This window comes from Talpa occidentalis, unplaced genomic scaffold (genome assembly GCF_014898055.3).
Source record: "Talpa occidentalis isolate TD23 unplaced genomic scaffold, MPIMG_talOcc4v2.1 talOcc4.7, whole genome shotgun sequence".
Taxonomy (NCBI): Eukaryota; Metazoa; Chordata; class Mammalia; order Eulipotyphla; family Talpidae; genus Talpa; species Talpa occidentalis.
This window is the reverse complement of record NW_023605083.1, coordinates 34,033,557-34,055,648: the sequence shown is the minus strand read 5'-3', so window position 1 is coordinate 34,055,648 and position 22,092 is coordinate 34,033,557. Positions and strand designations below refer to the sequence as shown.

The 22,092-nt window shown below is 38.9% G+C and overlaps 1 long non-coding RNA gene across 2 annotated transcripts in view; it reads right to left on the bottom strand.

Moving 5' to 3' along the window:
* LOC119231180 (uncharacterized) overlaps positions 1-22,092 on the bottom strand; it is a 102,553-nt gene that overhangs the window by 7,456 nt on the left and 73,005 nt on the right. Inside the window, exons 1-3 of one of the 2 annotated variants that reach the window (XR_005121886.1) lie at positions 7,135-7,200; positions 4,693-4,789; positions 429-596 (exon numbers count right to left, since the gene is read on the bottom strand). This is a non-coding gene — a long non-coding RNA (uncharacterized LOC119231180). Of the gene's footprint in view, positions 1-428; positions 597-4,692; positions 4,790-7,134; positions 7,201-22,092 lie in introns of those variants that run through there. The other variant, XR_008549655.1, reaches the window with a different exon arrangement.

The window sequence follows — 22,092 nt, the reverse complement described above, 5'->3', positions numbered from 1 at the left end:
TATGAATGAGAGGTTGTGCTTTTAGTTACTCACCACTATAGATCCCAGTGTGATTTCACCTTCCTTTACATACGGATAACCCCAAGACTAGATCCCTGGAGTTATGGGCAGAGATATGTTGAAGATGCATTTGTCTGATGTAGGTGCCAAGAAACAGGACCCGAGGCAAAACTGCTCAGCTCTGTTAACTTCTGTTACTATAATAAAGGCATGTGCCTAGTTTTGATACAGAATGGAATATTTTTTATACTTGTGATATCACACTGGACCAGTTTACTGTAATAAAGCCCTTGGTTTCTCCAGAAGGTGGTGTGCCACTAGTAGTACCTGTGAGATGCAAGGTAGGTGTTAAAAGTGAAATGATCCATTGGACAACTTGACTTGACTTTCATCAATTGCTGCTAATGGGCTAACGGTCTAATACTCACCTCATAGCCGAGATCACGAAGTCAGATGTTCTAAATGTCTCTGAATCAGGAGCTTTTCCTCAGATGCCAGCACAAAGCCAGGGTGACCCCTGTTGATTCATGCACAACATGATGTTAATGCAGCTAAGGATCTGTTGCCAATGGGATAGCTGTTTGAAGGCCGGATTGCTGCCAGACAAAGGAAACATCCAGTTACTGCCATTCCGGTGTTATCTCTCTTCAAATACTATACATGGAGTCTTATTTGGAATGGGCAACTTCAGAGTCCCTCCCTATTTTCTTACCAGTTAGGTATGAGTTTGTATTTGGAAAATTATGTTGTGTGGACAAGAGGAATCCATCTTGTTTTTAGTGAGGTGAGAAGAAACAAGGTGGACTAAAAAAACAATTTTTTCTCTCTACTGAGGGAAAAAAGTAGATCCCTACACATACCTTAAATTGTTCAGACACCTTTAATCCCCTCCCCCAAGTTTCGGTGCCCAATTCAGTTTGTATTAATGGATGTTACTTCAAATATTTCATAGTTTTAACATAAACGACATCATGTCATTACCGCCAGTGATCTGGTTCAAACAGACACAATTCCATTTAGCTAAATGTTGGGTGAATGGTTTTCAAATTATGTAAAGCATTGAATATAGAGTATATTCATTCTAAATGTGATCTATTTAATCTGCATAGAACAGATTGGAAATTTCTACACTGCACATCTTGAAAGGGATCTAAAATGAGCCCCCCCTTTGAAAAGCATGTAAACTGGAGTAGGATTCTGAGGGTTTTTGATGACTCAACAGCTGGCATTTTTTTAATTGAAATTTTGAGGAACTTCGATAAAATCAAATTGATCCCAATGAAAAAGTGACAGACCCAGAGATTGTTTTACCAATTGAATAGCAGCATGGCTAAACCCATTTCTCTTTTAGTAAAAGGTAGAAAATGAAATAGAAAGGTTGAAGAATTGCCTGTTTGAGTCATTTTTCATTTGACTGTCCTCATGATTCTCATAGATCTTTTAGAAATTCATTTCCCCCCGTGGCAATTACCTTACTTATATCTAACCATGTAAATCAAGATATGCAATAAATTCTATCAATTCCAACCTCTGTGAACATGCAATGGGAGGGTTTTTAAAATCTAAAATATTTTAAAGAACAAAGCTAAAATGCAGTCTTCCAAAATTTATTAGAATATACTTTATCTTCATTTTGTAACACTGTATGGAGGTAATAATTGTCCAGTGAAAAAATCAGAACAGTACATCAAGCAACTAATAAAAGCTTGTGATTCTGTTACCTTCTGTCAAAATGAAAATTGACCAAACACAGTTAGTAAAATAAAATTGGATTAAATTTAACCCATTCAACAAAAGACAGTTAAATTTTTTAGTTGTCATTCCACTTGAAAAGTAAAGATTGCACTCTTGGGGGTTTCCATATACTGATCCATGGAACAATGTTATTTAAGATCTTAGTGAGCATTCTTCCAGAAAAAGTCACAAAGACTAAAAATTGGAAAAAAATGCTACATTGGTCACCACTTAAAGGTTCAAAGTCTGTGAGCCTAGTTTATCCTCTGAAAAATCCTGTAAACAAAAATTTTCCTTCATATTGGGGTTTCTCTAACATTTGAGAATGAAGCACTTTTCATGATGTCAACTATTAAGATCTTGAAATAGTTACTATGTTTTGTAACTCGAGCTCCATAGAATCCAGGTTGGTCAATATTGGATTAAAGGAGTTGTCTTCTAAAACTTAGTGTACTTTTCTGAAACGCAATGGTTTTAATAGAATTATTTGAAATGGATTCCTATAGATTACTAATATCAACCACCTATATAAGAGATCAGATCATAAAAATGCATTGGCCAAATATTTTTTAAGAGAAACAGCTACTCCTTGCCTAGAGCATTATAATAATGGATTTATATGTAATTGGATGGTGGTTGCTTAATTTTCCACATTCTCACTGTGGGTACAGATCTTGGATTTCTCTGGAGCTCTAGTTTTGAGGTTCATAAGGAAATTTTCCCTTCAAATTACTAATTTTTTTAGATCAACTTAGACCACAGTAGAGAGTAATAGCTCAAGCCAGGATATAGGCCCAATCTTTCCCCTTAGCAGTTATGTCCAAGTCATCTTCCCAGATGATTCCTATCAAAGCATCTTTAAAAAGTAATATTATTGTTTGGCACAGCATTTAGTTCTAGGTTAGCCAATTCTCTGCACATGAAGTATTTTTCCCTCTCTAGTCATTAAACCTCAAAAAAAGAGTAATTCCAGATTAGAGCTCTGATAATCTGAGGGAACTGAACCATGTCCCCAAATGTCTGAAATACCTGTGAATAGAGTATGAAAACTCACCAACAATTGGCCTGCTGTGCTCAGCAAGAGATTTCTACTTTCCCAGATTCACATCTTGCTCATTTTTAACCTTCATTTTCATTGCCTTTATTATGAGCCTTTTTGCTTATCACCAACCACTCCCCAGAAGTACAAAATCATTCAGGATTTGTTCTATTTAATACTCTGCTTTCCTCAGTTCTCAGAGGAGCCTAAAAGTTACAATCTTCAGACTTTTTTAAAGGATTATTTAAATCTCACCTTCACTGACTTTTGTCATTTTTCCATGACTCAAGTGGGAATAGATTTGGGTGTCATAATATACAAAAAAGAGGATGTGCTCTTGGAAAAGAAACAGTGAATACAGCCCCATGCAGATTAATTCACCTTCCCAGGGTCACCCTTCAGCTCTACGTCAAGACCTTTGTTTTCACTTTAGGGATTGTGCTCAGAAGCTGTTTAACAACATGAAATACATCTTGAGGCTTTCTAGGACAGGAAAAAAAACCACAATTTTCAACTTTTGAGATTAAGAACTGTCAAGACCTATCCAGAGTTTAATGTAAGGTTGGAGGAAGAAACTTGGGTCTATTTTAATCCTATTTCCTTTATCACCAATTTTTATAGTCATTGCTGAAGATGAATCAGAGTTGTGCTCTTCTCTACCATCAATGGTGTCTTTTTCATCCTGTTCCCTACGTCCCTATCCTTTATATAGCCCACATGACCTATTCCAAATGGAATTTGTGGCATGTGAACCAAGTAACAAAATCTTTGGGGTCAAAGCCATTCTTTTCAGTGCTTAGGGAAAGATTTATGTTTTTACTAGGCGGAAGAGCCTGGAATCATTCCCTATCACGCCAGTATATCATGTAGCACAGCAGGGCCTAGTTTTTCCCATTGACTTTCCACCACTGGCTTTAGGAGCTCCCCCTTTCTGCTGAAATCCTTGTTATTTTCTGATTGAGCAGACTTGGAGTTACTCTGTGTATGTGTGTGGGGGAAGTCTGAAGGACTCGGTCACGCACCAGAGGGAGTTTCCAGGTATTTGGCAAACACCTGACACAAATCAAAAAAATCCCCAAGAGAGCTGCCTCATTCTCACTCCAGAAAAACATGACTACAGGGAAGGGACAGATTCCCTTCCCTGTATATAAGATCAAAATGATACGTAACATAGCTAAACACGATGGCAAATCACTAACAAAAACTGGGTCTAGGGGCCATAAAGTCTGAACTGGTACAGTTGAGTCACATAAACTAGGATTTGAATGAATAATAAATGACAGGTTTTCAAATCTGCAATTGGTTTATTTGTTTTAGATGCAGTAAAATGCAACTGCCTATTTTCTTAAAAAAAAAAAAAATGTTAAGAGAATGCAAATTCTTATCTGTGAGTTTTATTATCCTAAACAGATAGTTTAGGATAAAATGTTCATGGAGGTAAAAGTCGAGTAAGAACATTGTAAAGGTTTATTTTTCTAAAACAGGCCTGGATCTGATGGTCCTCTTGATCAGATTCCCATATTTCAGAATATTTCAGAATAGAGGAAACGTTGCCTGTGTTCCAGATTGCCCTCCAGTTTGCGGTCTTTAATACTTCTACTTTTCTGCCTCTGCCTCCCTGGGACTCCTAACTCCCCTGAGACAGTCACAGAAAGAGGAAAGCTTTGGCGTCCCCTCACATTCCGGCCTGCTTTCTGGATTCCACAATTGACATGATCCCTCCTCCAGCTCTGCTTTCCTTCCCTGCAGTCCCCCCGGGGCCCCTGTCATACCTCATCAATGAATGCTCTCTCCAGGGATGAGTCTTCTTTCATTGGTACTCAAAAATTCTTGGGTAACTGTTAAACTAGAAATTGCTTTAAAAAAAAAAAAAAACCCTCCAGCCTATCTCACATAACACTTTAAAAGTTAAGACTTACCATTCACATAATCACAAGCTGACAGCAATCTGCAGGTTGAGTGATTCTGATTTTTTTTTCTCCCTTCTAGAAGCAGGTGGGTTGATATAATGCCAACCTGAAATAGAAGCTTTATTTATAGCCTTAGCAGAATGAGCAAAGAGCTGGCATAATCAAGAGAGTACTGCATATTTTAAGAAGGCTTTACCTTTAATATGCAAAATAGCCATTAGAAGACAACAAAAAATGCAAATTTATATTCTACTAAATTGGTTAACTATATTAACTACAATAAAGTTTGAAAAATAACTTCCATACTGATAATGGGTCAGAGATTTTGTGCCTATTCATCAGGACAAAAAAAAAATGGCAGAAATTTGGTTACCATCTTAATTTCATTTTGTTGCACACCTCCTATTCTGAATTGCTTTAATAACTTTAATTTCCACTACAATATAATACAATCTACAATACCATCAAAAAGTAATGATTAAACATGAGATTCAGAATTGTAAAATAAATTTCTCCCTATCTTTACAACAATGTATGTCCTGCAACTTGTTCATATACATATTTATGGGATGAGAATTGAGTAATGACCAAACTTTGTCTAGAGGCTACTTGGAAGAAAACATGTTCTTTTCCTTCCCAGTTATAAAATCAGGTGTACCACACACAGATTGATACACATGTCAGTTGTCTTATTTTTTCCCCATTTCGTATGGAATGCCCCAAAACATAATTAAAACACTATTGTTTATATATACATATATAAATATGTGGGGGAGGGTGGTTTGATTTTTTTAATTGTTTAAATGTAACTTTCAAAAGTTGATAAGCTTGAGCAGGAAGGGGGAAAAGAATGTGTCTGTGTTTTTCTTTAATGTCTAATCAAAATCTTATTCTGGGACTATCCCATGATTGGAAACTACTAACCAACAATCTACAAAACTTTTTTTTAATGCCTGATCATTTATGTTCTCAAAAAAAAAAAAAAAAAACCCACATAGTGTTTATGACAAAAGTGTCATGGTTTAGGTGTCTCATGACTTATGATTTATTGTTGTGGGCATGGCTTTTATAACATGTATAAACAAGTTAACTTATTTTATAAGATGTAAAATAAGTTAAGAAAACATGTTTTCTTTACTGATGTAAAGGGCTTAAGCATCTGACATCTCAGTTCAATCCACTGGGGTATTATTAAGAAATGAAATTAATAAACATAAGTGGAGAGACATATCAGAAAATATGTCCTTATTGAGAGAGGTAGGTTACTTGAACCTTACAGGAAATTGAGGTTGGTTAAGTAGCTTCAGCACTGTTATTAGCTCAAATAATCCACAAGTAACTCCAATCAGAGAAGAAGGTCCACCTAACTCTAATGTCAAGGTAGATGGAGATTACTCAGAGTCCGGGCTATCCAGTTCTTCATACACAAAATTTACAAGGAGCTTGACTTGTGGGATATCCAAATCTAGGTAATATCAACCACATTATAAAGATAGTCTACTTTAGTAAATTGCTTATCACTTAAATCATCTCAAATTCATTTAACATAAGCAAACGATGGGCATGATTTCAGGATGAAATAGATTTGAGCAAAAACTGAAGGGTTCAACAATCCATACACATAACATACCTCACCATCTAGATATTCTCTGGGATAACTATCACTCAGTCAGCTATCAATGATTCAAGACATCATGTGAGATAAGACACAAAAAAGTAAAAAGGAAAACATTTCTTTCATCTATAGGCAATTTTGTTAACGAGCGAAGAAAGTTGTCTTGTGTTAAAAAGAACAGACTGAAACACCTGCACTTGTTTATTCTTTCTGCTGAGAGTGAAGATGCTTGTTCTCTCCTTACCCTTGGTCCTTAAGGGGCTGGACTTTAGGGAGATGTGCTCAGGGGGCTGTCAGCTTCTATGGCATCATCTTCATCCCTTATAGGTTGTTAGATGCCTTTCATTAAGGAGGGAGTCAGTGAAAGAAGCAGCAGAAAGCTGACAGAAGTGGTACCTGGAAACCATGTTGACAGATAACAAGAAAGCCCTGGATTCACCTGCAGGCAGCAGCAAATACTCAAATTGTGAGGCTGTGAGCAAGAAATTCACAAAAGGCCCCTTGGCTTTTCTTTAATTAAAAAATGAAGAGCCTGTTGCCAGAGAGGGATTTCCTTTTCCTTGTAGATTCTCTGCTTATGCCAGTGCTTCTTGAGTAAGAGTCACATCTTTGACAGTGGGCTTTCATTTCCAGTACTAAACAAGCATGACTAAAACAGATTTCCCATTCACAGTTTTGAATATGTTAGGTGCACATTTCTCCCAGCTATCACTAGTTAGTTTGGCCAATAAACTCACTGATCAGGGACAAGATAGTGCTAATACTTAAGGATTTGTTCTTAAACAATAAGAAGATGGTCCAATAAGGGTAAATTTTTAAATGAAAGCTGAACATACTTTTAGCTTGGTGGCTTGACTTCTGTGCTCTTCATTAATGTAGAAGCCCATCATCATTTATGTCGGTTTTCCCTCTCGTTTCCCTCAAGCACACTGCTCCAGCTAGCAGGCTGTCAACGTTTCTGTGCCATTTGGTATAGTCAAAAAACAAAAATTAGGAGTTCCTACTCCCTTTCAGGTAGATAAGTTTATTATAGAACCCAATACTCTGTTCCTAATTACCTCATTGTCAGACCTAAAATGCAGTATGTAAAGATTAATTTGGAATGAGGCCAAGTTAAAAAGGAAATTGAGAAACCTTAATGGGATCATCTAGGAGTTCATCTGTAGAAAATCTGAAAACACTGACTTGTCACTCTAGTGCCTTTCCTCAACTCTTAGAAATAATTAAATGCAAAAATTATGAACCTCCCTCAAAAAGTTTGGATGGAGAAAGAAGTCCCTTGTTAGAGCTTTGCAGGCAGTGTTTCATTTTGTAATACTATGAACTATGATAAGTCAGAATGTTGGGACATATCAATTAATTGCAATGCCAGGTACATAAACACACACACACACACACACACACACACACACACGTTGTTAAGAACCATTGGAGAATGATAGGGGGGAAAGGCAGGTGAAAAAAGGTGAAAAATATCTGAGGATTTTTACTATTTTGTTTGGTCTCTGATAAGGAAAACTAAGAACAGAACTCTATCACTAGGAGTCTGAGAGATGAAAACCAAAGGAGGAGTCCCACAGAAAAAACAACATACGACTAGTTTATCCCTTTGCTTGAAAGACCTCAATCTTACACGTGATTGCAAAAGTTAGGTCTATATTGATCTGTTGTTTTGTTGATTTTCACAATGGGAGATAAATCTATTTACCAGATGCCCCTCTAAGATAGAGGAGGATTTATGTGAACTCTAACTGCAGGATCATTGGTTGTATTATTATTGCTAAGCACAAGCCATCGAGCAAGGTAGTACCACAGCACAGAGGCAAGTCACTACATTTAATCTATCCTTTTAGCCATTGGTAATTAGCTAGATGTATAAAAGACTAGTAGGTTACCTCTATTATACACATTCAGGACTTTCGTGGAAGTCAAATGCTTCCTTAAACATGCACACACATCCCCACCACGGCTTCCAGAGTTTCTTTAGGTCTTATTATATATCAGTTCAAACAGCCTACTGGGAATTAATTCACTAAGCACAAAACAAATCTGCAACACAAAGACATTAGCAAGTCTGTTCCAATATCTTGATTTATATAAGCTCTACTATTTTAGCAACACCTGGAGAATCTGGTTGCCTTGATTTCAGTGGTACGAAGAGACTTCCATGGCACTGCTGTAAGAAATTTGCTGATATTATTTTATGAGTGATTTCTACACATGGTGGCTGTTTTTATCCTGAGTCTTCTGGAGTGAAAACACGGATCCACAGAAATGAAAAATAACTGAAAAGTGTACCTGGCTGGTGATTCAAGAGAAGAGTATGTCACTGTGTTGGTACAATGTATTTTCAAAGCAGCATTTGATAGCAAACGAGATAATGGGCATGTATAAGAGAATTTCATTTTTGAAGGAAAATGGATAGTGTTTGTGTGGTACTGCCTCTAATATTGATGTTAATTGGAGTTTTGAACCAATAAGCGCACCATTTCTAAATTAACAATTATTTTAAATCTCTGTTTATGTCATTGAAAAGCTGTCAGTATTAACTCAAATACATGCCCACAGAAAATCCAAAAATCTAGTTAAAGTTTTCCTTTTTGATTAGAAATTGGGTATCAGACTTCTCCATCTTTTGTTTTATGTAATATACAAAATTTTATTTTCCACTTGCCCAAGCACAAACTCATTCATTTACTTAGCCATGCAACATCTACTGAGTATCCACTACCGTAGCAACTTAGCATTATCAATAAAACTATCAAACTGTGGTCCAAACTTTAATCCTGCTTTCTCCACATTACCTTCTATGACTTCCATGTCGATCACAACCTATTTCTAATTCTATCATCCAAATCATATGGTTTAGAAATGGGCCTTGGTGTCCCATAGGCCAGGCGCTAATCTGGCTTTAAGGATCTACCTGCTTTAATGATCCACTCTCAGGGAGTCAGAATAGTTAAGTACTAAAAAGACAAGGATCTGGAATAAGAGCCCCAAGGACTCTATCATTGGATTCATGATTCTTTCTGGACAAGCTACTTAACATCTCTGCATGCCCATCTCTCAAAATGACCATAACACTACCTACCTCACAAGGGTGCTGTGAGGCTTACCGTGAAAGCATGAGGGAATGGTATGGAGAACTGGGAACCTATGACAAAGGTGCTACAGGATCTAAAAAATCTGGAAAAAGTCTCTGAGAAAGGCCCCCCAGCCCCCTGAGAGTCCCAGGCCTGCCAGGATATGTCAACTCCCTTTACAACTAGAAATTAAAATGGCATCTATTATCCATTAGCTTGGTTAATCTTCAGTATGACCTCTATATGACCTCTACAGGATTCTCAACAAGCCCCCCACTTGCTGACTTGGAAAGATTGTTAAATTAATTTTAATGCAGGATTAAAAACAGGATTCACTTCCAGGTGCTGGGGTTGGGGGGACAATTATTTCAATATGAAACAAGAGTTTGTACGGATATCTTCAAGGAGATGCATTTTATTGGAGAAATTTATTGCCTAGGGCTTTCTGTTGTTTTCAGTCTGACTCCCCAGCTCTCTGTACCATTGTTTTAACATACATCCCCTTTTCCCTTTTATTGGAAGGGAAACATAATCCTCATTTCATGATGAATCTTTTCATGCAGTCTGTTTTGCTCAAAGGACAAATTCTTTTCAACAACTATTGAAATTATTTTCTTAGAGGACCATTTTTAATTGCCATATTGTTTAGCTAAGCCCTATTGTCTTAGTGTCCTTCAAAACTGTCAGTTGCTTTAAAATACAGGGGTGGGAGGGGGGAGCTGATAAGCACATCGTTGTAATTGATTTGTATGTTTGAATTGTCTTATCAGAAAACAAGGTTATGGATTTCATCTGTTGAAACACAAAAATAAAATACTTTCCTAAAAAAAAAAAAAACTGTATTTGCTTTTTGAATGTTCTAAAACAGCATTTTTCTCATCACCTCTTTAATGTCTCATTGTTAGTGTTGCATTATTAATCATGTATTGTAATAAAAGCTTAGCCTTGTCCTGCATTCATGGTTATAACTAAGTTCTTTATTATGTACTCTTGGGAAACAGTAAGATACAATTGTTCAAGACTGAGATTTTCTTGATTTTTTTGAATTCTTTCTGAGGGGTCTTCATCCAAAGCAGACCATGGAATTATGTAAAGCAGGTGGGTGTAGAGAAATAGACCTTCCACAGTGTATTTATCACCAGCATAAAATGTCCACAGCAAGAGATAGGAAATGATCAGGACATATTGTCTCTATCAGGACATTTTAAGAAAGGAGTTTAAAAAGAAAAACTAAACACTATGGGCCAAGACTCTGCCACAGTAATTTAAGGAAACTTTACCCCTCCCCCAAATCACTGGTGTCTTATCCTTGGCTGCCATGACACAATACATAGACTGGGTGGCTTACAGAGAAGAAGTTTCTATCTCACAGCCCTGGAGGTTGAGAAGTCCAATCAAAATGGCAGCAGGACCAATATCTGCTGAGAGCTCTCTCCCAGGTGGTGCAGGCACTTTCTCACTATGGCAGCTCTCGGTGCGTGCATGTAGAGAAAGGGAAATCTCTCACTCCTGCCCTCTTTGATTCCCACCAATCCTATCAGTTTAGATTCCGCCCTTATGGCCTTGTGAAACCTTAATTTCCTCCTAAAAACCCTCCAAATGTAATCAAATAAAATGAGACTTAGGACTTCAACATATGAATTGGGAAGGACACAAGTCTGTCCATAGCTATTACTACCCATTAATCAAAGTGCTAAACCATCCTTATTTACCAGGAACATGATTAATATCGGGCAGTCAATATAAACAAAGATGAAGTGAAAAGGATTTCAGTGACTAGCAAAGATTCTTCTCCTTGCTTCACTTCACTTCTTCTTGAGTCTTCAAGACTCTGGCAAAGTTTTCACTTTCTACAATTGCATATAAATTTTCATTCTAGATCACCAAAGTCTTTAAGGAATTGTATCTTCTGTTTCCTCACAACATATCCCCAGAGCTATGTTATTTCTCAAAAATCTTAATTTCTGAAATGTCTCATGTAATATCACTAGTCAACTTACTTCTTTTTAATATCCTTAGCGGACAGATATCTCCCCTCATCTGATGCTGCTGTGGCCATTTCACTTTTGACTATGCCGCCCTCTGCCAACTGATGAAAGGAAGCATTATATAAAGGATAATGACAGGGCCTCCCCTGGTGGTGCAGGCGGTTGAGTGCCACGCTGTGAAGCTGTCCGCAGCCTCTGCAGCACGGGTTCGATCCCGGCCAGCCAACAAGAATCCCACATGGTGCGGCAGACCTCTCCTGTCTCGCCCGCTGCTCCCCTCAGCGGTGTTATTTCAGTCAGTCTTCCTGTTTTGTTTTCCACTCTGTCTGTAGCGAATCCTCTCACCCTCCCACACACCTGGCCTGTACCCCGGTTCTTGTATAATCTTTAAAAAATAAATAAAGGAGATGACAGTATTCTTCCCATGACCCAAGTTTGCTCTCTTCCCAGGCCAGTGGAACTATTTTCAGTGTGTAAGTGGGCTCACCCACAAGAGCCAAGTGATGGGCTTAGTGCTTGCTCTCCAGTTATTTTGGTGTGGAAACATTAATCAAGGTGTTCTTGTTTTAATAAGCACTACAGCATTTGCACAGACCATTTGCTTGACCTAAAAAGTCATGGTGAATAAAATGTGGAGACGCAAACTGTCTGCTTGCTGCAGATAACTACCTAAATTAAAACTTGCTCAAGACACCCACGAGCTGCTCCTACTGGATTCGCAGATAGTGCCAAAGCAGAGTGCCCGGTTGGAAGTGATAAGCCAGCGTTTGTCCAATATAGTCATGCTCATCGAGGCTCCCAGAGAACCAAAATGCTGTATTAGAAGCTGGGCCACAAGAATGTTGTCCCAACTGGAATAAAAAGTTCCAGAAATCAAGGTGAGGTCATGAAGAGTCAGAATTCTCATGTAAAACAATGATCCCCTTTCAAAGATTAGAACTTTGTTTAGTTAGATCTGCACATGGAACACCCTGCCCTCTGCCTTCGGTGAACACTAAAGAGGTCAAGTGCACTGGCCTACTCTGCTGATGGTAATTTGTGAGGCTACCACTTGAATTTCTAAACTCATCATATTATTTGCATACATCCATACATAGATTATTTGTATACATCCTTACTCTAAAAAGTAGTATATGCTTGCTCACTATAAAAATTTTGGTATAGATATCAGAGAAAAAAAATATTTTATACGCCCTTATTTCAAAGATGATCAGTTATTAGTACAGTATAGTTCCTTTTGGTCTTTTCAAAATAAACTAGGTTTTAAATTAGAGATTTAAAATGTTTCACTTTCAATGCCACACTCCTTTCTGCCCTCGCTCTTTCTTTCCCTCCTATCTACTTTTCCTCCTCCTCTTGCAAACAATACTCCAGAGCCTCCCATAAATGCCATCCAAACAGCTCCCAAAATAAAAGTGATCTGCCCACTCTTATCAGGACCGCAGGAAAGGGTTCTGAGAAAATTGTCTGTAGCGATCACAATGGGAATTGTACCCTAAAAAGTTCATTCTTAAGGGCCTCCCCGGTGGCACAGCGGTTGAGCACTGGGTTGCAAAGCTGCCCACAGCCTCTGCAGCGCTGGTTCGATCCCCGGCTGCTCCCCGGCCACTGGAGGAGGGTCCCACATGGTGCGCAGACCTCTCCTGCCGCCCACTGCTCCCTTCAGCAGTGCATTTTGTCAGTCTGTCTGTTCTGCTCCCTGCTCTGGCTCTGGTGAATTCTCTCACCCTCCCACGCTTCTGACTGTACCTAGTGCTTGTATAAATAAATAAATAAATTCTTTTTAAAAAAAGAAAGTTCATTCTTAAAAATGAACAATGATGTAAAATATATATAAATAAAAAAAAAAAAGAAAAAGAAACTCATTCAGGTCCATCTGTATTGTCCTCTTGGAAATCCACAGACCCAAATTAGAGGTAATAGCAGCTACCAATTACAGGGCACCAATCATGTACCTGGAACTTCACACAAGTAGCTCATTAATATTTCCAGTAGCCCTAGAGGGTGACACTATCTTTTTCATTTGATAAAACTTTCCCCTGGTGCTAATTTCAAAAGCCATCCTTTTTTTCCCCTCTACCTGCCGCCCCTCAACTCTGAAAATTTTCTAAGAGTAAAACCTTATAGTCATTTCTTAAGGAGGTCTTTATCTTGTATATTCAGCCACCAGAACTCCCTTTGCTATGCTCCCTTCTTCCCTTCCCCCAACACACACACACACACACACACACACACACACACTCATTCCCCTGGTGTTCTGTGCAACAGCATGCAGCCAGTGAACTCTCTCACTGCTAACGTGGATCTAAAGAAGGTTGCTCTGGAGATTCAATTGTAATTTGATATTAATTAAAAACTAAATGATAGTACAGGTTCACTCTAAGGTTGCCAACTCGTAAAAGCTCACTGACCATCTTAAAGGGCAAAGGGGCATTTTTCTTCCTCTAAAGTGACCAGCTCATGGTTGCCACCATAGCCACCACAGGGAGTCATGAAGAGGTGACTCCTCACCACCTTGAAAGATCCCCTCCCCTCCTGTTAATAAAGTCTTCTATTCCTAGCTAGCTTGGGAAGTCATGGTGTGACCTGAATACAATTGAGTAGGATGTTGTTAACATATTTTTCTTGGTAAGAGTAGGATTATTCTAGAATTGAAGCAGAATAGAAGATAAAACGAGAACGTGCTACTCAGAGGTAGAGGAACCACCACCTGCTTTTTACAACTAATTGTCTCTGTCTGTTCTGCAGAATGTTAGTTTTTTACAGAAGGAAGGTGAATGAAACACAGAAGCATACTGATCTATGTTGGGAACATTGTATGGCGTAAGGATGGAAAGTTCTGCAAACTGGGAAAGGAGAGGAGAAACTGTTCTCTCTCCCTAGGGTTTGTGATGCCGATGGACCCCTGTGATAACTGGCTCTAGTATCACAACCACTTCCAGAAGGAGAAAGACTCCATTCCAACTACCAGAAGAGGAAAGATCATTAATGATGGTTGTCTGCTGGTGTTGAACAAAGCAATCTAAGCATGCCACTGGAAACTCATCTCATTAAGGGACAGATAAGCAGAATGACAGAGAGTGATTCCAACACAGAAAGCTTAATGTATTATTTAGGCTTCCAATTAAATGCCTGCATGTTAAGCAGGGACAAAGCCAATTGTTGGTGTGCATTTGTGCCAGCTTTACAATGCAACAGGATTATCAATGTGCCTTTTCAGCTCTGTTATTTGGCACAGCATGCTTTCATTTGTCAAATTTATTTTAAAGATAGTACTATATCACACCTCCTTTATATTTTTACATTTCCTGGGTGCCTATGAAAAATCTGGAAAAGAGTCCACTCTAGGATATTTCAGTGAGTCTAGAAACAGTGAGCTGGTACCTACCTGGCTTCTGTTAAGATATTCACCCAAATATTATTGAGGGCCTACTCTGCTTCAACAAATACAATAGGCTCTGGGAATCCTGTATGAAACAGGAAAAGGAGATACTAAGTCACTGCCTTGTATTTAGCTACTTCTCTGCCTGAAAGTCATTTAGCAAGTGGCTTTTCATTCCCACCTCTCACTGGATGAGCTGACTAATCAAACCATGCGTACATATGGGGTAAGAGCTTGTCAGAAAAAAGGAAGAGCTTGCCCAAAGGTCCTGAAAAGAAGGTGAGTTTGACATATTCAGATAACATCTAGAATGCCAGAATGGCTAGAAAAAAGTAGAAAAGATGGACAGTGGTAAGAACTTAAAGAAGGGAGGGCCTATGAAGCTGTCTGCACCCTCCAACGCCGGTTCAATTCCCAGCCAGCCAGGGTGATACCCACATGGCGTGGCAGACCTCTCCTGTCTTGCCTGCTGCTCCCCTCAGCAGTGTTTTCAGTCCATCTGCCTCTTCTGCTCCCTGCTCTGTTTCTGGTGAATTCTTTCACCCTCTCACACCTCTGGCCTCTACCCAAGTGCTTGTATAAATAAATTAATTAATTTTTAAAAAAATGAAAGGGGCCAAATCAAGTAAATTGAAAAGCTCTGGTAATAGTGTAGGCAACTAGATATTTCAAGCTCTTGAATCCTATTTTAAAAGGAGACAAGAAATTCAAAAGTGATGAACACTCATGGTTGAAAGCTGAATCCAAACATTACATTATCTGGCTCAGTAACTAAAGGTTATGTGGCTGTTTCCATATCATCATCCTATCTACTGTCTGCCAGCTTGGTTTCCATGTGAAGGTGTCTATAGAGTAAATTACGAGGGTTGCTAAGGCACAACTATGTCAGCACAGACAATGCACGATCCAGCATCGTTAAGCCCAACCTGTCACAAGAAAACCTAAATCAAATATCCTCCCAAGAGAGCAGTACAATGACTTAGGGAATTAACTATCACCTTTACCCTCATTAAAATTTTAAAGTATTTTATAAAGACAACACATAGTATTTTTCTGTTAAAATCACATACAAAAATTAAAGGACCTTTTGAATCCATAAGGCATGTACTCAGAAAGAGTCTTTGAAAAAACAGGTCTGGGTCTCTTTATGTATGACTTTTTATTTTTAAGCTGCTTCTTTTTATTCCCTCTGACACGAATGTGTAATGCTGAGAATCTATGTTAATGAAGAATGTGTCCACAAGATGTATAATGCATGCCTTTTAATTAGTTCTGCTGCTATAATTGATTAACATTTTGCCTGTGCAGTGCTATTACAAAGAATGAGCAGTGAAACACTGTATGCATCTAGTCCCTGTAGGAAAAAAAAAAAAGCACCGAACATTGCCATTGTATAACATCTGTACCGCCAAAGTGATCCTCGAATTCCTATTGAAAGTCTGTTGGGAGGCACTTTAAGCAGCCTGGAAAAAAAGCAGAAATAAAAGACAAAATGAAAGGGCAAAAGGCCCAGAGGAGTGAATATGGGAAATGTTATAAGGGGAAAGAGATCAAGATGAATCTGAAGAATGTGGAAACAATCATAACTCCATAAGGAATCTGGGACAGATGGAGTCCATAAAAATAAACTCTGAGAAAAGAGTGCAAATTGTGTGCACATGTGTGGATAGACATATGTATGTGTTCAGAAATGCATGTGTGTCTTTGTGCATACGTGCAATTTGTATAGAATAATAACAGAAAGTAACCATAGAAACATAAGTCTCCCAGCCTCCCTGTGGCACAGGGGTTATGTCTCAGCATTATCAAGCTAGTCTCAGCTTTATCAAGCCACTGCTGCATGAGTTCGATCCCAGTGCAGGGAACTAACCCACATGGCACAGCAGACCTCTCCTGTCTTGCCCACTGCTTCCCTCAGCAGTGTACTTCAGTAGATCTGCCTGGTCTGGTTCCCACTCTGTCTCTGGTGAACCCTCTCACCCCGCACCTCTGGCTGACACCCCAGTTCTTTTAGGCAGAAATAGAAAATCACTAGCCAAGATAAATCCATTTAAACAGCTCTCAGTTTTCCATAACCTACCCCTCAGTCTACCAGTGCACATACTATAAATCCTTCATCCCATCACTGCCCAAGTGTCCTGCTGCTTCTTTTATCTTTCATGATCATTTGACTCTTCCATTCTCCCTAGTAGCAATTTCAAAACCCCTCTCAAATTTCCACATTTTCCCCATTACTCTTCACTCTCAACAAAAACTTATACTTCACAGAAATCAGAAGCCATCAAATGCAACTCCAGTTTCCTGCTACCAAACTCATACCCACAGAACCCCTTCTCTTTTCTCATAATAGAGGAACCCTTGAAGGCTTGCCTTCCAATCCTACCCCTCTATTATTTCAGTAAATTTACACTACAAAGCATCATTTCTCATAAAGGCCTCCTATTAAAACAACACTATCTGTCAACCCACATTACTCCACAGTAACTAACCTCTCTTCACAGAAATCCTCAAATAATCTGTTACTATTCCCTTTGTCTCTTTCCTCACTTCCTACTCTCTTCCACCTGCACACACCCACCAACACAGCTCTTGCTTGCTCTGGATCACCAAAGCCTCTCTGATGCCAAAGCCAAGGGCAGAATTGTACACTGTTGACCATACCCATCACTTAAAATACTTCCAAACCTTGGCTTCCATGATAAAAGTCTCTCTTGGTTTCCTCCTATCTTGATATCATCTTATTAACCTCCCATATAGGATTATCAACCTCCTTTCTGTTATTAAATGCAGAGTTCCTTGAAGTTCAAACTTAGCCCTTTGGTCCTCACTCTATACTCCCTCCTCAAGTAATTGCAAGCATGTAATTTTCAATTATATTCTGAAAATCTCCTGAATTCCATACATGCAGCCCAGCCTTCACTGCCTCCAATTGACCACTACTTTTTCTCATACTATTGTTGTGCTTCCCAACTAGTCTCCCTACATCCTTTCTAGGACACTGAGGATGTGTTCTTCATGCCATTACTACATGAATATTTTGCAGAACAAATGTGATTATGTCAAACTTTTCCCCTTCTGCATGCATATGAGAACATGTGCACTCATGCTTACACACACACACACACACACACACACACACACACACTTAGAACATTTTTATAGCTTCCAGTCATTCTTAGAATACAAAAATATTTAACATCATCTATAAGGTACTATATGTGCTGGCCTCTACCTATAACTCCACCCTCATTACAAACTCTTTCATTCTCTGTGCTGCACTACACCATTATTCACTTTTAGGTTTCTTAAATTCACCATCCTTTCTCCTAACACTTGCTCTTTGCATATGCTATATCCTCTGCTTGAATTACTCTAGTTCCTTCCTACCTCGTCCATCAATGTGTTATGACTTAACTCTTGGCTCAATCACCATTGTTTTTAGAGAAACCTCCTGTGACAACCACATACTCCATTCTAAACCTTAATTAAAGTCAGCGGTCTTATTATGTACCTTACCTTTCAAAAGTAACTGATACTGGAAAATATTAAAATAAGTCATTGAAAATGATATCAGTCCCAGCTGGCAGAAACTATCTTCCAGAGATGGAGTGCTGCCTCATTACATATGTGTACACTGGAACAAGTACACAATATGTCATGTCTTTCAACCACAACCAAATAACACATCTGGGATCCAAACACTGAAACTGTGGATGGTGCATTTAATGGTCCTCACTCAAAATACTTGCTTCTTAGTCCCATCCTTGGCATACTGCAGGTCCAAAGGTTAAATACGTATGGGAGGAAAATTACTAGGCCACAGGAAATATTCCCAATAAATATAAGCTGAGTTTTAGCACAACCACTTGGTGACCATTTATTTGAGAACCATTTGCTTTTATTTAAAGCAAAAAGGAAGGTCTCCCTGGTGATACAAGGGGTTTAGATGCAGCACTATGATGCTATCTGCAGTCACTGCAGCATGATCGATTCCCTGCCAGGGAGGGGACCCACATGGGGCAGCACACCTCGCCTGACTTGCCCGCTGCTCCCCTAAGCAGTGTATTTCAGTCAATCTGCCTGTTCTGTTCCCCACTCTGTCTGGTGAATCCTCTCACACCCCACACCTCTGACCTGTACCCCAGTTCTTGTATGCATCAATAAATAAATCTTTAAAAAAATAAAGCAAAAAGGAGTGTCATGGGGTTGGCTGGGGTGGTTGACACTGACAATAGAACAGGGAATAATGTTGCTACACAGTGAAGGCTACAACTAATGAGAAACCAGATTCCCAAAGCCACATCTGTATCATTCTGGAATGTTAAGAACAAACTCCTTCAAGCTACACATAGGAAGGGCTACCACAAACTGTTTTCTCAGAAATAAATATTCAGGTTACCATACTAGGTAACCATCATAACCAGAAAACTATACTATACCATAAATATCAGATACTGGCAGACAAAAGAGGAGAGTGCACAGATTAATAATGAGAAAAGAACATTAGAAATAGCAGTTGCAGCCTTGTGACTTCCTGAGACACAATCTGGTTCATCTATATGTATGACTTTGCTGGATTCTCTACCTTTTCCTCACTACTTAGATCAGGAAATTTGGAGGTGTTGATCGTTCCTATTTAGTCCATAAACTGTAGAATATTGAGGTGGATTCATGAGAGAAAAAAAGAGAAAAGGGGTATTAACTAGAGATCCGAGATGTACAGAACAGAGATACCAAATTCCCTCTGCCTGGCTTGTAGAGATGAACACTTCTGGCACTTCCTCCTGTATTCACTGATTCAACAGCACACCCCTAAAAATACAAACTTACACGTAGCAGTTCACGGAGTGCTACATCTGAGAAGGTAGTCTTTGAACTCAATGCTTGAGATCTCTCCAACAACTTAGAACAACACTTTGCACTGTTGAGCGTATGGCAACTTTTATTTACTGTGCCCTTGCATAACAAGGACAAGAACTTTAGCAGCACATAATTACATTTCCTGTCTCTTAAATCACAACCATCTTTATATGAGTGTCACACGCTCTGTTTCAATCCTTGCCTGTTTTATAGTTTGTGATTATTCCTATAAAGGAAGGTAAGCTGGTAAGCCCTTGATAAATTCCAACAAAATGTCCTGCATTTTTAATAGGCAGCATCTGAACTGAAAATGAAGACATGAGAGGCACCAATACCTAGTTTCCTGGACACGCTGCTATGGTGGCCCCGTGTCTAGAGATGAGGCAATTTGAGTTACAGGATTTTCTGCATGAAAGTTTTATCTCTGTGAGTCACATGTGGGTGGTTTTGTTGCTGTTGCATGTGGTTTCCTGAAGTTCCAAAAGGAAAAGCATCCAGCCTGGCAGGCTTTCATTCCTGGGCTTCCACATTTTCCAAAGAAGTTAAGACATTGAAGCTGAGGAGAAAATTCCTTCATAAGCATAAGTATTCTTTGTAGGCCTTGTTAACCAAAGGAAAATGAGGTGCTTTTACAGTGACTCAGCCCATGAAGTGACTGAAATGTGTGGGGACAAAAGCAATGCCTTCATTTCTTGAGCAATTATCATGAATCAGACACCACCCTGGGAATTCATCTTCAAAATATAAAAACACCAAAAAGTTACATATTTGAAAATACTGATACACATTTTGGAAAGAAACTAGAAATGATCTTTATGCTCAATTAGTGAGGGTTTGGCACTGTCAACATATGGTCAACCAACCGGCTAGAAAATGATACAAAAGTATCATTTTCTAAAATTGATCAACAAAAGTGATCAATTTTAAATTAAATTAAAATTGATCAACAAAATTATCAACAAAAGTGATAATTTCGAAGATTCTCCAGATGCAGGGACTTAGGAAATGGTAAAGGAACAAAGCAGAATTCAGCATATCACATGCATCGTAGATCTGTAAGATCTATACCAAAAGATGAAACAATATGGGAAAAAATATTTTTTGGTAAGGACTAGTGAAATCAGATTTTTTTTTATTTTTCAAGTATTCATTGATGCAATTAATAACCTGTTCAATTATAAAATTATGAATTGCACAATAATCATTGAGTGCTTTTAAAGCTACAGAGCACTCTGGGAGGCAAAGAAGTACAAATAAAATCCTGCCCCCATGGCATTTCCGATCTATTAAATTAAAGCAAATACATTAGAATCATCAGTGAATAATACAAAATCCTTTGTTATGAAGTTATATGCCTGCAGGAGAAAAGCAAAAATAAACAATAATGGCTTCAGGAGGAGGTAAGACATCATCGGGACCTTGAAGAATACCAGAGGGAAGGAAGGTGAGTGGAGGACCTCTAAGGTGGGGCAAATGCATACACGGAGAAAAGGTGTTGTCTTACTGAGATTTGTTCTGATAAGGCTTATAGACACAGATGATGGGAGAAGGATACTCTGATCAGAGAAGCAGATGAGTGATGTTGGAAATTAGGGTCTATTTCTAACTCCACCTCAGACACGAAGAACTGAATGAATGAGGGTTTCTCATGTATGCTCATTTATAATCTGCTTAGCAACAGAGACTGTTGTATTCTTAATCAACAGCCCCTTCAGGATCACTAATACTCAACAGGTGTTCCATTGATGTTGTCAAAGGTTTATTGCAAAGATGATTCTTCTCATGTCCCACCAGATCACTGCAGGACTGTGGGTGTAGGGGGATATGTGCCTGCTGAGGCTGGCACATTTGCTGAGGCCACTGTCATCCTGGTGCTCTTTCCGTACATGCTTACAAAAGGCTGTTGTCACCCATACAAAAATAACCATTACCCCGCAGACTAATGATGCCCCAAGCTGGTCTATCTTGCTAAAGTCAAATACCAAGGTCACAATACCAGTAAGTCTTAAAACTTATGAATTCTCATAGCAACAGTTACAAACAGGACAGAGCTCTAGAAAAATAGCCCACTGCCTAAGGTCACATCAAACTACCAAGGCAAAAACCTTCCTGGTTCCTTTTGCATGTGAAACACCATTCTTTTTCCATTTCTCAAGATTTGCCCTTTTGTCCCACTCTAGTTCTCAATCAAATGACAGAAAAGGAAGAGTAGGATATATAGGGGCCAAAACACAATTTTTATCACCATAAAGCTGATACTGCAGAATGTGGTTTAAAACTGTCCACAACAGAGCTTGCTATTATGTAACCCAGATTTATTAACCCTCCACCCCCCCTACACACACACCCCAAATGAGACTGTGTTCCCTGCAAGCAGGCAGCTTCCTAAAGGAAAGAGAATGAGGCAGAATTGCACGTGGCTCTTTTGCCTTCCAAGCTCACAAATTAGATGTCACCCCACCTCCCCTTTGGAATGAGGGA